Raw genomic sequence first — 12,983 nt, forward strand, 5'->3', positions numbered from 1 at the left:
ACGCTAAATATTTCACCAGGAGAAGTGGAAAGACCAATGTAAATGGTGTTTCCATGATTTCTTGAAGGCTAGTGGGAGTCACTTGGCACCTGGTGGGTAGCCCTACAGACCGCCTGGTCTGTGGAGGCCTTGGGCTCCACCCGTCCCCCGGTGGGGCCACGCCTCCTCAAGAGATATCTACCTACCTGGCAGGGACCCCTTCTCGCATAAAGTGACATTGCTGGTAAGGGAGAGGGTGCGATGGGGTGTGCTTAGGGCAGTGCCGAAGGACGAGCAGGCCCCCTGTTCATTCACATCTTCACAATGTATTTTTCATGTTTCACAAACTCCCAAAGCGGGGGCTGCATCTTACAATAACAAAAATACAGTGTGTTGAGGCGGAGGAGCGTCGCCCCACTGCTTCAACCTCAAGTTCAATACAAAAAATAAATTGATAATATCGTTCCGTTATCATAATTTTATTTTTTGTCTTGAGCTTGCAGCTGAAGCCAGGTTGGTTAGGGCGGGGCCAGGCCGGGCTGGGCTCCTGTGACCTCGAGGGTGGACGAGTGGTGGCTGCACCTTAAGTGCACATGACAGTTTGGTTGGCCGTCTCGGCCCGGCCAAACTGTCATGCGTACTTTGCATGCTCTCCACCTGCTGTATTGTACAGCCTGGGTGGAGAACATGCGCAGCCTTCCAGCCCCTCCCTGAGCACCAAACGGCGCTCAGACCAATCACAATGTTGCTGTAAGGCAGCACTGTGATTGGCTAGGGGATTCTGGGAGGTTTTGTGCTTCCTGCTGCAGAGAGGAGGACAGACGAGAGGCGGCGGCCGGAGGTATTCAGGTAAGTGCTACTGCTTTTATTTTATTTTTTTACTCCCCCTCTTGCTTACTCCTCCTCTGTTCGGTAGCAGCTGGTACTGGGTCTGACACGTAGGGTTTTCAGTCCCTGAGCATCATGGCCGCGGATTTCCCAGGGGTCCCTGGCTTTGAAATCCTGAAAGCGGTTGGTGCGCTATGACCCAGTGGTCCTGCGCTGTTAGGGCCACTAAGTGAACAGTTTCCACCGACAAAGCCCGCTGAGTCTCCACTGGCAGAAACCCTGCGGCGCCCTCAGTTTTAAACGTGCGGGCTAGCTCAAAGGTTGGCAAATTGGGCAATTGCCGTGTTTTGTCAGATGCCTCCCATCTGCCAACCTCTTAATGACCCCTAAAGTTTTAGTCATTCTTAGAAATGTCTTTCTTTAGAAACATGTATATTTGATAGAACTGGGTATTTCGTTTCCACATAATGTGGTACATCTCCTGGAGTTAATCTGCCTTGCCCCCTTTGGTGGCTCCACTTTATCCATAGCTGAAACCCCCTTTTGTCTTCACTTCAAGAACGGAGGAGGCGTCCTTGCAATCTCACAAGTACTTAACATTTCATAAAACCCTGCCCGCTGCTGGGGTTGGGGTAACCAACTTCCTTCTTTTCTACCTTAGGTTGAAGTCTTACATCGGACTCGTTCAAGAGTCTTAAAAATATTCAGTTTCCGGGCTTATAATCATTACTACTCACAATATGAACATTAATCTAAATAATGCGGGCTGGTTTGGTGTTGACATAATTGCTCTTTCTTGAAATCGACCACATTTGCACTCCCCAGCACATGTCCTACATTAATTATGAAGCTCTGACCATCAGGTTCCCGGTGAGTCCTTCTCACTGCAACTATTTACATTTCTCTCCCTAAGAACTGAGGTGAATGTATTGTTGAGACACCTTTTCCTCGCGAGACTCTCTCTGGGTACCAAGTACCTCGCCTATCTTTATTTTACACTCAGGCTCGCGTTTACTGGGATCACTCTCCACCACCTCCCATACAGTTCAGTCATTTCTTATCTCTCTCGGTCCTTATACGTCATCTTGCACATAAGGAACTTAAAGGAAACCCCATTGCCTCAATACTACCACATGTTGGAATCCTGATGGTTCACCTGGGCACTAAAGCCCCAGGGACCACGCAAGCCCCAGGGACCACGCCTCAAATAGCAGCGCTCGAACTAAAGAAGGGAGAGTAGTTCGCTGAAACTGTTTCTGGTCTCAGGAACTTGGGACATCTCATGGGATAAGTCTCAAATTGTAACCTATACAAGGCATGCTGGTACAAAGGCATCACAAAAACAACAACAAATGATGGAGAGAGTGCTAAAACTATTTCAACCACTCACTCCCAGTCAAGAAATCTAGCTTTCATCCATCATTCTTTTGCTCACCATGCCACCCCAGTTTGGACCCAGCCATCCACAGGTGAACATTCCAGCCCCAAACTGCCATGCCAGATCCTTCCTGGACCGGAAACAAGCATCTTGGGACTGGTTTCGGGATATCACCCTCAGCAGCCAGGCTAGCTTAATTCCAGTGGCACAACGAGCAAGAGAACCACATCTGGGCATACCCTTGGTCACTTAGGGCAAACATAGCAAACACAACAAGATGATGGACGGAGTGCTGAAACATGTCAACCAATCACCCCCAGTCAAGAGATCTGGGTCCAAAATTTGTGTGTCTTTTGTGTACAATGCCATCATCTGGATCGGTAACAAACAGGCTTCAGCTCCAGGCCTTCAACCCTTCTCTCTTCAACACCGATCTCCAGCTGTTCACTGACCAGTCCTTCCATCATCTGAGCACCAGCAGCAATATTCCAATGATGATATCACGGGAGTCTTCAGCTCTGGCTGGCACCAGTAAATAAGACAAATGTTACTCTGAATGGCATTCAGAGTGAATGACACTGAGAACACGGTGCAGCGAAGCAGCAGCACCTCTGCTAAACAGCCGCTCCTATGCAAGCATTCGTAATGTCTACATCATAGGTGCTCCACCCAGTCAAAGGCTTCTTCTTGAGTCTCAATGTCACATCATTGACAGGGGAGGGGGGGGGGTCTGTGTGAAAGGAGGAGGTATAGTGGGGCAGCCACATTCTGATCCACTTGTGTTTTGAGCTTATCGCATGTGGCGATGATGGAAGATTGTGCCCGACATCAGGAAGTAACCCAGACCTTGGCATCAGCCAAGATTTCCAATGCCTCAGTGTTGCTGTTAACTGGTGCGAGCATTGGTCTTTGAATCAAGTTTCATAGAAAGAGTAAGATGGACACAAGATGCACCTCTTTAAAGAACACTACATCACAATGCGTTAAACGTGCACAACCCAAACCACTTCTCCTAGCACTCGTTGACTTTACGCTCGCATTTGACCCCATACAGCGCACCACTGACTTTTGGCTAGGTTGAAGGTTTAGAAATACTACATACATACATACATACAATTCACATGCAATTGGCTAGGGTATTTTTTAAACTTATTTTTTATTTATTTTCATAACCCAGTTCACATCAGAACACAGAGCAGAGTAGACATCACATACGTGCCTTCAATTGGCTGGCAACAACTGCTGTCACATATCACAATAGCATTATAGCATTATAGCATTACAGTCAGGATGAGCAAAGTAGGATAAAATACTCTAGAACCATACCATGGCAGTCTGCAGAGTTCACTATTCTGAGTGCAAGCGATTACATGTAGGCTAGACAGCCGTCACAATCTTTGAGTTCGAAACTCATAGGGCTTACCGCCTACAACATGCATTCAGTCATTATCCCCACTATCGGCTTGTTTCGCCACTAAATATTGAGCATATAGACCCCAAAAACATTTGGGGCGATTTTTGGGGGGCATCAGCTCATTATAAACATCTGACTGGGTATTGCCGTAGATCATACCCTGCTCCCATTCTTTCACAGTAGGTATAGGCCGACGCATCCAGCGCATCGCAATCCTGCACTTAGCTAAGAGTAGACCAATTGAGACCAGTCTTCTGACTTTTTTATTCAGAGGCTTCGTGTACCCCAAAAGCGCTAGCAGAGGATCAGGTGAAGGGGATTGACCTGTAATCTCATTTAATGTATGAAAAATTTGTTCACAAAATTCCGCCACTGGTTGTCACAACCATGCCACATGCAAAAAGTCTGCCTTTGCCTCCCCACAGCGTTCGCAGCAGTCTGTATGCCTAAACCCATATCGAAATAATCTCTGCGGCGTGTAGTGAACCTTATTGAGATACTGGCCAGAAATGGGCCAGTCTGTGCCTTCCATTAAGTGAAATCTTTTGCGCAGCTTCACAGCAGTAACGCCAGATATCATCGGTGAGGTCCACCCAATATCATGTTGCCACTCCAGTCTAGCTTTGGTGTATTGCGTATGCTTAAATGCTTGTGAATTGGCATAAACCTTTGAAACTAGCTTGATGGGGGAATCTGAGCGTATCACTAGCGAAAGAGAGGGTAGCTCAGGAGTTTCTTGCAGTTCATCTCTGAGTAAGGCTCTCAGTGCATGACGACTTCTAAAAAAGTGAAATTGTGTGAGAGGGGTAAAGTCGGGTATGCCTCCGCTGCCTCCTCCCAAGTGTGCATTCTTCCTTCGACAAACAAATCGCCCATCACGTGTATCCGTAAAGCTCCAAGCGAGGGGAGCGCCCCTCTTTCAGTGCTAATGCTAAGCCAATGGCACCATTCCACCGGCTTAAGCAGGGAAATATAATAAGTCACCTGCCTGTTTTCTTAGCAAGACGTGCCAGGCGTGAACAGTAGAATTTACTGAGTCCAGCACACTGCAGCGCCTAATTGGTGCCTGAAAACGACAACGAGGGAGGGGGTCAGGGCTTGCAGCTACCTTCTCTATTTGAAGATGTGGCAGATTATGTGGACCGTGGATCCAAGGGTGAGCGTACAAACTCTGCGCCACACGGTAATATAGCTCCAGGTCCGGTGCTTCCAGGCCTCCCACCGAATAAGGCAAAGTAAGTATGTCCAGTTTAACACGCAGATTTTTACCAACCCAAGCCAATTTACCCAACAGGGTCCTCAGTGTCTTAAAAATTGGTTGGGGTACAACCACCGGAATATTAACGAAAAGAAAAAGGGATCTGGGAAGTATTATCATTTTCATCAAGGACACACGCCCCACAAGTGAGAGAGGAAGGCTAATCCACCTGTCTATATCTTCCTCCAATTTAGTAATGGCTCTGCCATAATTTGCCCTGAGTACTTGTTCCGCATCGGAGTTGACCTGTATACCCAGGTATCTGACCGGGTCCGATGTCCATTGAAGGGGATAATCTAAGGCCGTCTGCACTGTGGCCTGGGTTAAAGGGAAGATAATAGATTTATCCCATGCCCGACATGCCACCAAATCGCAACATCTCTCGTATAACTGGAGAAAGATTAGTGTCCGGATCCCATATGTACAATAGCATGTCGTCCGAGTAAGCAGAGACAGTAAGATTATAGTTGGGGAAACGAATGCCCCTATTGCCGTGATACTCGCGAAGAGTGCAGAGTAAGGGCGCCGCAGCCACAGCATACAGCAATGGTGACAAGGAGCACCCTTGTCTCGTGCCTCTAGAAATCTGAATGGGGGAGGAGACAGTATCTCCCAAACGCACACGAGCTGTGAGGGAGTTATAAGGCACTGAAATTAATCTTAAAAAGATTTCTCCAACTCCCAAATGCCTTAGCACCACCAGCATGTATTTCCACTCAACCGAATCAAAGGCTTTTTCAGCATCTAAAAACACTGCTGCCGCCTTGACACCTAGTTTAACGTGCTGTAGAGCCACAAAAACTGTTCTCAGATTGTAGGATAGTGCACGGCTGGGTACAAAGCCTGCCTGTTCAGGACCTACCAAAATAGAAAAAAGCAAGGTCAGTCTGTTGGCCAATATTTTAGCAAAGTTTTTAGAGTCGACATTTATCAACGATAGTGATCTATAAGATGAGCACTCTTGGGGAGCCTTGCCAGATGTCAATATGGTTACGATCAGTGCCTCACGCATGGAGGGGGTATTATGCCAGTCTCTCCCATCTCCTGAAACAGAGTGCTCAAGTGTGGGACCAGTAAATCACTGTAGGCCTTATAAAAGGCCACAGTGAGGCCGTCTTGGCCTGGGGCACTTCCATCCCGCATGGAGTTAAGTGCCATGCAGATCTCAACAGCGTCAAGGGGTCTCATGAGATACTCTTTGTGGCTATTCGTCAGCCAGGGTAGTTGTATGTATTCCAGATAGTTCATTATATTCTCTTCGTCTGGGGTAACTTTGGAACTGTACAGGTCCTGATAGTATCGGCCAAATCTGTTAACTTTTTTTCTGGACGATTCCAGATTCATACCATCGGCGGGCAATCACCACCAGCACTGAGCCCGGCCTGTCTCCCTCACCATAGGATCTGGCCAATGCGTACTTCCCCATGTGCTTGACTTCGCTGTCAGCTTCCCCATGGTACTCTGTCTCCAGTGCACTCATTCAGTTCTCTAACAGGGCGAGCCTACCTCTAATGAAGTGGAGTACCCCCGAATGCTTATTCATGGCAACCCCCCTTATGTATACCTTAAATGTTTCCCATACCGTAGTAAAACAATCAACTGTGCCAACGCTAATTTCAAAGAATTCAGTAATAGCGGCAGCTAATTCAGCTTTGAATACCGCGTCTAGTAGGGAGTATGGGGGAAACCTCCACAGAAAGGGGAAGTGCCTCGGGGAGGATTTCAATCGCTAACAGAATAGGAGAGAGGTCAGAGAAGGAGCGAGCTAATACTGTGCAGTCCCGTACCCTGGGTAGTAGTGCCTCTGATATTAACCAGTAGTCTATTCTTGTGTGTGTATCATGGTACGCCGAGTAGTGCGTGTACCCGCCTCTCACAGGGGATCTGGCTCTCCATACGTCCACCAGCTGCAACTGCAACGCCGTATCAGCAATGGCCCTAGCAGCCACAGATGGGCGCCTAGGAGGTCCCTTTGAATGATCAAGCGCCGGATCCAACACACAGTTAAGATCCCCACCCCAAATTAGTGGCAATGAGCGGCAGCCCTTAATGTGTGTTAATAGTGAATGGTAGAACTGAGGGTCATCATAGTTAGGCCCGTATGTATTTATAATTCAAAAGTTAGTACCCCTACCATGACATCTTGAGATTGCAAATCTACCAGCAGGATTGGTCTCGCATTCTTCGAGTTGTATGCCTGACTCGGGATTAACCCAGGTTATTACGCCCCTAGAGTGTGAGATGAAGCCAGCTGCATGGAACGGCCCTGCTAGGGTATGTCTCATGAGCATAGCACTATTAGGGGCAAGATGCGTCACTTGCAGCAGCGCAATGTCTACCTCCTTCTTTTCAAGTACGCCAGAAGTTTACGCAACTTTCTATGGTCATTTAAGCACCTCACGTTCCAGGTCATTAATCGCAGGCTTCTTCTATATCCCTGCCCATTTTCACAGTGCGTCATTCTTCATTTTCACGTGGTCGGAAAATTCTTACTGTTATTGCAAATGCGTTGCCGTAATCACTCATGCCCAGTGTGACCATGTGAACTGCAACAAAAGTACCAAACCCCCCCACCCATGCCATGCCAACCCCAACTAGGCATAAGCGGCCTAGTTTCCCCTCACTAGCAATTACTAGTACATATAGCATGAAAACTACAAATGTGCAACAATAAGCACTATTTAACGCATGAAACGCATTGGGGCAGATGTTACCGGCCATCACTTCTGTGTGGTCCCAATGCCGCACGCCACTTACCAAATGATAAGAGACTGCCACTGGAGGTACTAAGTCTCTCAGGGAGTCTTGTAAACAACTATTGATGGATAGCATCTCTCGCTCAATAAGATGCCGACTTTCCGTACTGATAAGTCTGGCCTATGCAAATAAGGGTCAGCAGAATCGTACATTTCAGCATAAAGTTATGTTTCTCATTATTGAGGCACTCCCTGAAGGTTAAAGGTCCCCCCAATCCTGCTCAGATTATCTTCTCACGGGGTGAATCATCACAAGAGTCTGGCATGCAGTGTTTCTCATCGGTCATTTTCATCAAGTCCTCCATCCGCTCCGTCAGCCCGATCGTCCGCCATCTTGTCTTTCCTGCACTTTACGGTCATGTCCCAATCTTTGAGGGCTTTTTGCATGGATTGGAGGTCAGAGAATACCCTTTCCTTACCGTCCAGCATCACTCGCAGCCACGCCGGATACAGCATCACGTATTCCACTTTTTGCTCCCGCAACTTGCGTTTCAGAGGCACGAATTGCTTCCTGGCCTCCTGGACTCTGATAGTAAAGTCCAGGAATAAGGAGGGGAAGAGCCCTCATATTGCAAATCCCCCAGTTCTCTTGCCCCCCTCAGCGCCACATCCCGGTCTCTGTAGTTAAGTAACTTCGCTATGACAGGGCTTGGAGGGGCTCCCGGGGGCGGCTTAGGTCCCAGCGACTGGTGCACACGCTCCACAAAGAACGTAGGAGAAAAAGTGGTAGCTCCTAGCAGCATGGAAAGTAATTTTTCTATAAAGGTCTCCATGTTGCCTGTCGCGGTGGACTTGGTAGGCCTATAATGTGCAGGTTACTGCGCCGCGATCTGGCCTCCAAACCCTCTGCTCTGTCCTTCAAAATAACCAGAGTTCTCGCCATCTGTTTCTGCGCACTATTAGAGTCGGTTTGAGCGTCCTCAGCTTCGGTGATTGTGCGTTTGGCCATGTCGAGACGCTCCGCGTGTTTGTCACCTATCTCAGTCATATGGTCCATCCTATAGGACAAGGTGTCTATTTTTGCTTCAATCGCCGACAAGCCTTTCTGCATAGACACAAGGATTGTTTTAATGTCTCCAATTGGGTCATCAGACGTGTCTAGTTCTGACATAGCTGACTCTGCATCGTCATCTCTATGCCTGGATTTGCCCTGCTCGAAGCTCAGCTTAGGCTGTGTCTTGTCTGGTTTTCCCATGCTGGCGCTGATCAGGATCAATGCAAGGAGCGCAGGGATGGCATTTTCTGTTGCTTCAGCTGCTGCGCCTGTGAGTGCGATCGCCCACCTACGCTGGATGTAGGCCACGCAAAGGGGGGTCAATTAGGGTTTCACACTATGCAGCTCAACAGCTCACCACGAAGGCAGGCTTAGAACCACCCTGCCCCCTCTAGGAGCGTGGCCCTCACTTTGCTGCCATGCAATGGGGCAGTACTTGTCCGTGTGCAGTGACCAGGGCCCAATGCAGTAGCAGGGAAGCTATGGGAGACAGAGCTGCTCCCGCCAGGTGATGAGGCAAATGGTGTCGTATTCGCAGCAAATCCGGGCTCCCCTGCACCCGCCTAGTGCCAAAGATTCAGCTCCAGAGGCACTCCTGCCAGCAGGCATGCACGCCAGGTCGTAGCCAGACAGGCCGCACGTCGAGGATCATCAATGCAGCTCGGCCTCCACACACGTATCGCCAAATGCACCACAGAGCTCAGCGGCAGCAGGGGTCCCCCGAGCGCCGGCAGAGGCACCACTTACCCGGCAGAAGGATCGCCACCAAACGGGGTGTCCAGCCGTCTGCGCACCGCGATATTCGCGAGGACTGGCAGGAGTCATCGCCCTCTTTGGCAGCCGTGTCGCGCAGGGGGAAGCAGCGAATGGTCCAAGAACTGCGGTCCAGCCGAGGCGATCAGCTCTGTTTCCTGAGCCTTCAGGGTGCCTTCGATAGGGCTCAGTGTGCTCAGGATCTCGAGCAAGAAACCAGAATAATTATAGCCAATAGCTGCCGGATTGATGTGGCGGCTAGCGGAGCTCACTCAGTAAGCGGCCATCTTTGGGCCAGGCAAGCTCTGCCCCCCGCAATTGTCTAGGGTTGCTGTGATCAAGCACCGGCTTCATCAGTCCTGGCTTCATGTGAAAGATTCTTCTTGGAAGGAGGTGTTGAGGATGGTTTAAGCAGCCATGGACATGGTTGGGAACTTCTTGAAGACCAACCCTGATTTGGGGATAAGAGGCGACAAACTTGGAGAGTTTGGAGTCCAAAATCAGAGAGCGCAAAGTTTTTAATTAGGCTCCAAGAAGGTATTTGTTACTTTCAGGGCATAAAGTTCTTTGGTTGACCACTTGTAGCTTTGTGACGGCACTAGCTGCATTGGCACGTGAGCACTACTACAAAGTGCCAGTGATCCAACGGTGGGTGGACAAACTGAGTGTACTGTTAAAGTGAAGGCTTACAATGTCTGGGCGAAGGACTTCAGGGGGTCTTCTGGACTGGGGTAGGATAGATTGGCCTAAAACCCTGTGAAAGGCCTAGTAGTTAGTAGAGAGGATATGCAAAGGTTGATGTGCCTCAAAGACTTGCCGTTTGGAGAGGACGGTATACAGGGTTTTTCTATCTGTAAGGGTAAGACCACAGACGTGGTGGTAATTGTGTAGTGTTACAACCAGAGTGGCTAAGCCAAAGGTGTATGTCTCAAGGGATTATCAAGACATGGTGGATGGGAACCACTGATGTAATACAATCGCAAAAAGCCAGGGAAGTCAAAGCCTGAGAGGGTTGTGTGATTAGTCCAATGGAGAGAGAGAGAGAGATCAAGAGAGAGAGAAAGAGAGACGGGGGGGAGAAAGGTATTACAATGTGATGCCCTGAGCCCATACTTGAACTATGGTAAAAACAAAACTACAAGTCTGTGAGTGCTACAGGTGGTGGGCTAAATAGCCAGAACTGGCTTAAACTCTTACACATAACATGGGGCCACCTCTCAGCATTGCAATTTGTGCCCTTTGTTGCTACCAGTGTTACCTTAAAATGTCCAGCATACGCTCGATTGCAAACAGGCACAGAGTGTCTCTCTTTCTCACTCATAAACCAGTCATGTTGGCAGGATAACCAATGAATATGCAAATAGCACCACTTTGAGATGCATATGTAAATGCTTCTCATGCATATTTATGCAGCCAGCTGATTGATTTGTGGCCTTGTGGAGAGCAGTGTTGGGTTACCAGAGGTCAGGACTGAGGCTCAATGGAAGAGGAGAAGAGCTGGGTGCACCGAGCACACACTGGACACCTGTGCCACCGTTCCATCTGAGTGAGGTCCTGCTTTTATTGTACTTTTGCCTTCTCTGTGCACATCACTGGCCCATGGGAATGCTGAAGAGTTACCAGAACTCTTACATTCTCTATTCCATGCAGGAGTAACTTGTCCAACTATTTACTCTGCTTTATGGGATCTATAATCCTGAATTTATACTGGGGTGAATAGGACTACAAGGACCAGAATGCACAGCAAACCCTGAACTGGTTGTGTATGCACAGATGGGTCAGGAAACTTGAGGGCGCTGAAGTTACACTGTCACTCGCTTTACTGTAGACTGTTTCAAGCAGGTGCAAAACAAACATTTGTTGCTGCTAAAGAAAATCTTCCACAAACAGCACAGTACAGGAAAGAAACACTCTGCTATCAGCAAAAATGGAGAAACACAGGGAGAAACAGCCTGCTATTAGTAAACAGGGAGAAGAAACAGCCTGCTTTCAGTAAACAGGGAGAAACAGCCTGCTGTTTGAAAACAGGGAGAAACTGCTGCCGGCTTTCAGTAAACAGGGAGAAACAACCTGCTGTCAGTAAACAGAAAGAAACAGACTGCTGTCAGTAAACAGGAAGAAACAGACTGCTGTCAGTAAACAGGGAGAAACTGCCTGCCGTCAACAAACAGGGAGGAATAGCCTGCTGTTAGTAAACAGAGATAAACTGCCTGCTGTCAGTAAACAGGGAGAAACACCATGTTGTAAGTAAGCAGGTAAAACCTGCCTGTTTTCAGTAAACAGGGAGAAACCCCCTGGTCTAAGTAACCACCAGCACTCCCCAGCCATAGAGCAAATTTACAGACTGCCAAGTACCCCTATGTCACCTGTGGCACCTTCAGGAAACCCTGTCTTTTGGGCAATGCCACTTTGCATGCTGCCATGTTGCAGCACTGGATGACACTATTAAAACACAACAAGCAGCGCCACTGGAATTACGCGACAATAAAGGACCAGATTATGCAGCGGTCTCATCCCTATCTGACCCACAGTCAGGATACAAACTTGACTGAGCCCACCACTCAGGATCCAACCTCAGAGTTTAATTAAAGGGAGGACATGTAGGCAGAAGCTAGTTAGCATCCATAAGAAGACAACAGTCTGGTTTTGGAAGTGGGCACCATGGTGCTTTCACGTTTCACTGGCAAAGACCCCACTGTGCGCTGCCAGGGCCTGAGAGGTCAGTGAGGGGTGGGGACTCTGACAAATTAAACTGTAAACTTTTCATATACTTTCACTTTTTTATATTAGCCTCATTCATATGAGCTCCTCGGAATGTTGATCCAAGGGTTTGGAGATCTGCATTGAAGGCAGACTTCCTAGTTTTGTGTAGAATAATGTATGTGAAGGGAGCATCTACACACTGAGACACTCACCTGTGTGCATGTGTGTAATCATTAGGCAGAGAAGCCAGGCTGTGTTAAGTGTCGCTACACTATGCACCACTACTGCTGGCTTGCAGCAACTGCTGAACTGTGTTCTCTTCTTGGGTGTGGAGTAACCGTGAGGCTCTTGAAGTCATTCATTGTGGTTGCACATTGAAGCAGCCCTGGAGAGCGCGCACCGGCGGATACCCCAACACTGAAACGGCTCTGCCGCCCTTAGTAGCCTTCCTGTAGCTGGGAATAGCAATCTGCCCGGAACCTGCAGAGTGAAGGATGTACCAGAAAGAATGGCCCTTAACCCATATCAGAAGGTAGGAACAGTCCATTCCTGCCAGGGATATTGTAATGGTATGGATTATGAAGTTACTGGATGACCTTGAGGCATGTAACGGTACCACCACACATTCCCTTGGTGGCCTTCATCCTGGAAACCCACCTAATCACGGGCACTCACATCACCCACCTGCAAATCCCCAAAGATCTGAAACCTGCTCTCTAGAGATTCAAACACCTTCTGTCATTCATATATACAAATCCTCTGCACACGTTCAAAAGTAAATACATAAAGTTACATTAAATATCACAGTGATTGTCTTCATATTTTCAGATGTCTTTAATTCAAGATCTTCAAGCCTTCTTAGCCAACACGTATTTCTTTACTGTTACAAGGGATTACCCCGCGACTTCTTCAGGGCTGAG

This window comes from Triturus cristatus, chromosome 1_2 (genome assembly GCF_964204655.1).
Source record: "Triturus cristatus chromosome 1_2, aTriCri1.1, whole genome shotgun sequence".
NCBI lineage: Eukaryota > Metazoa > Chordata > Amphibia > Caudata > Salamandridae > Triturus > Triturus cristatus.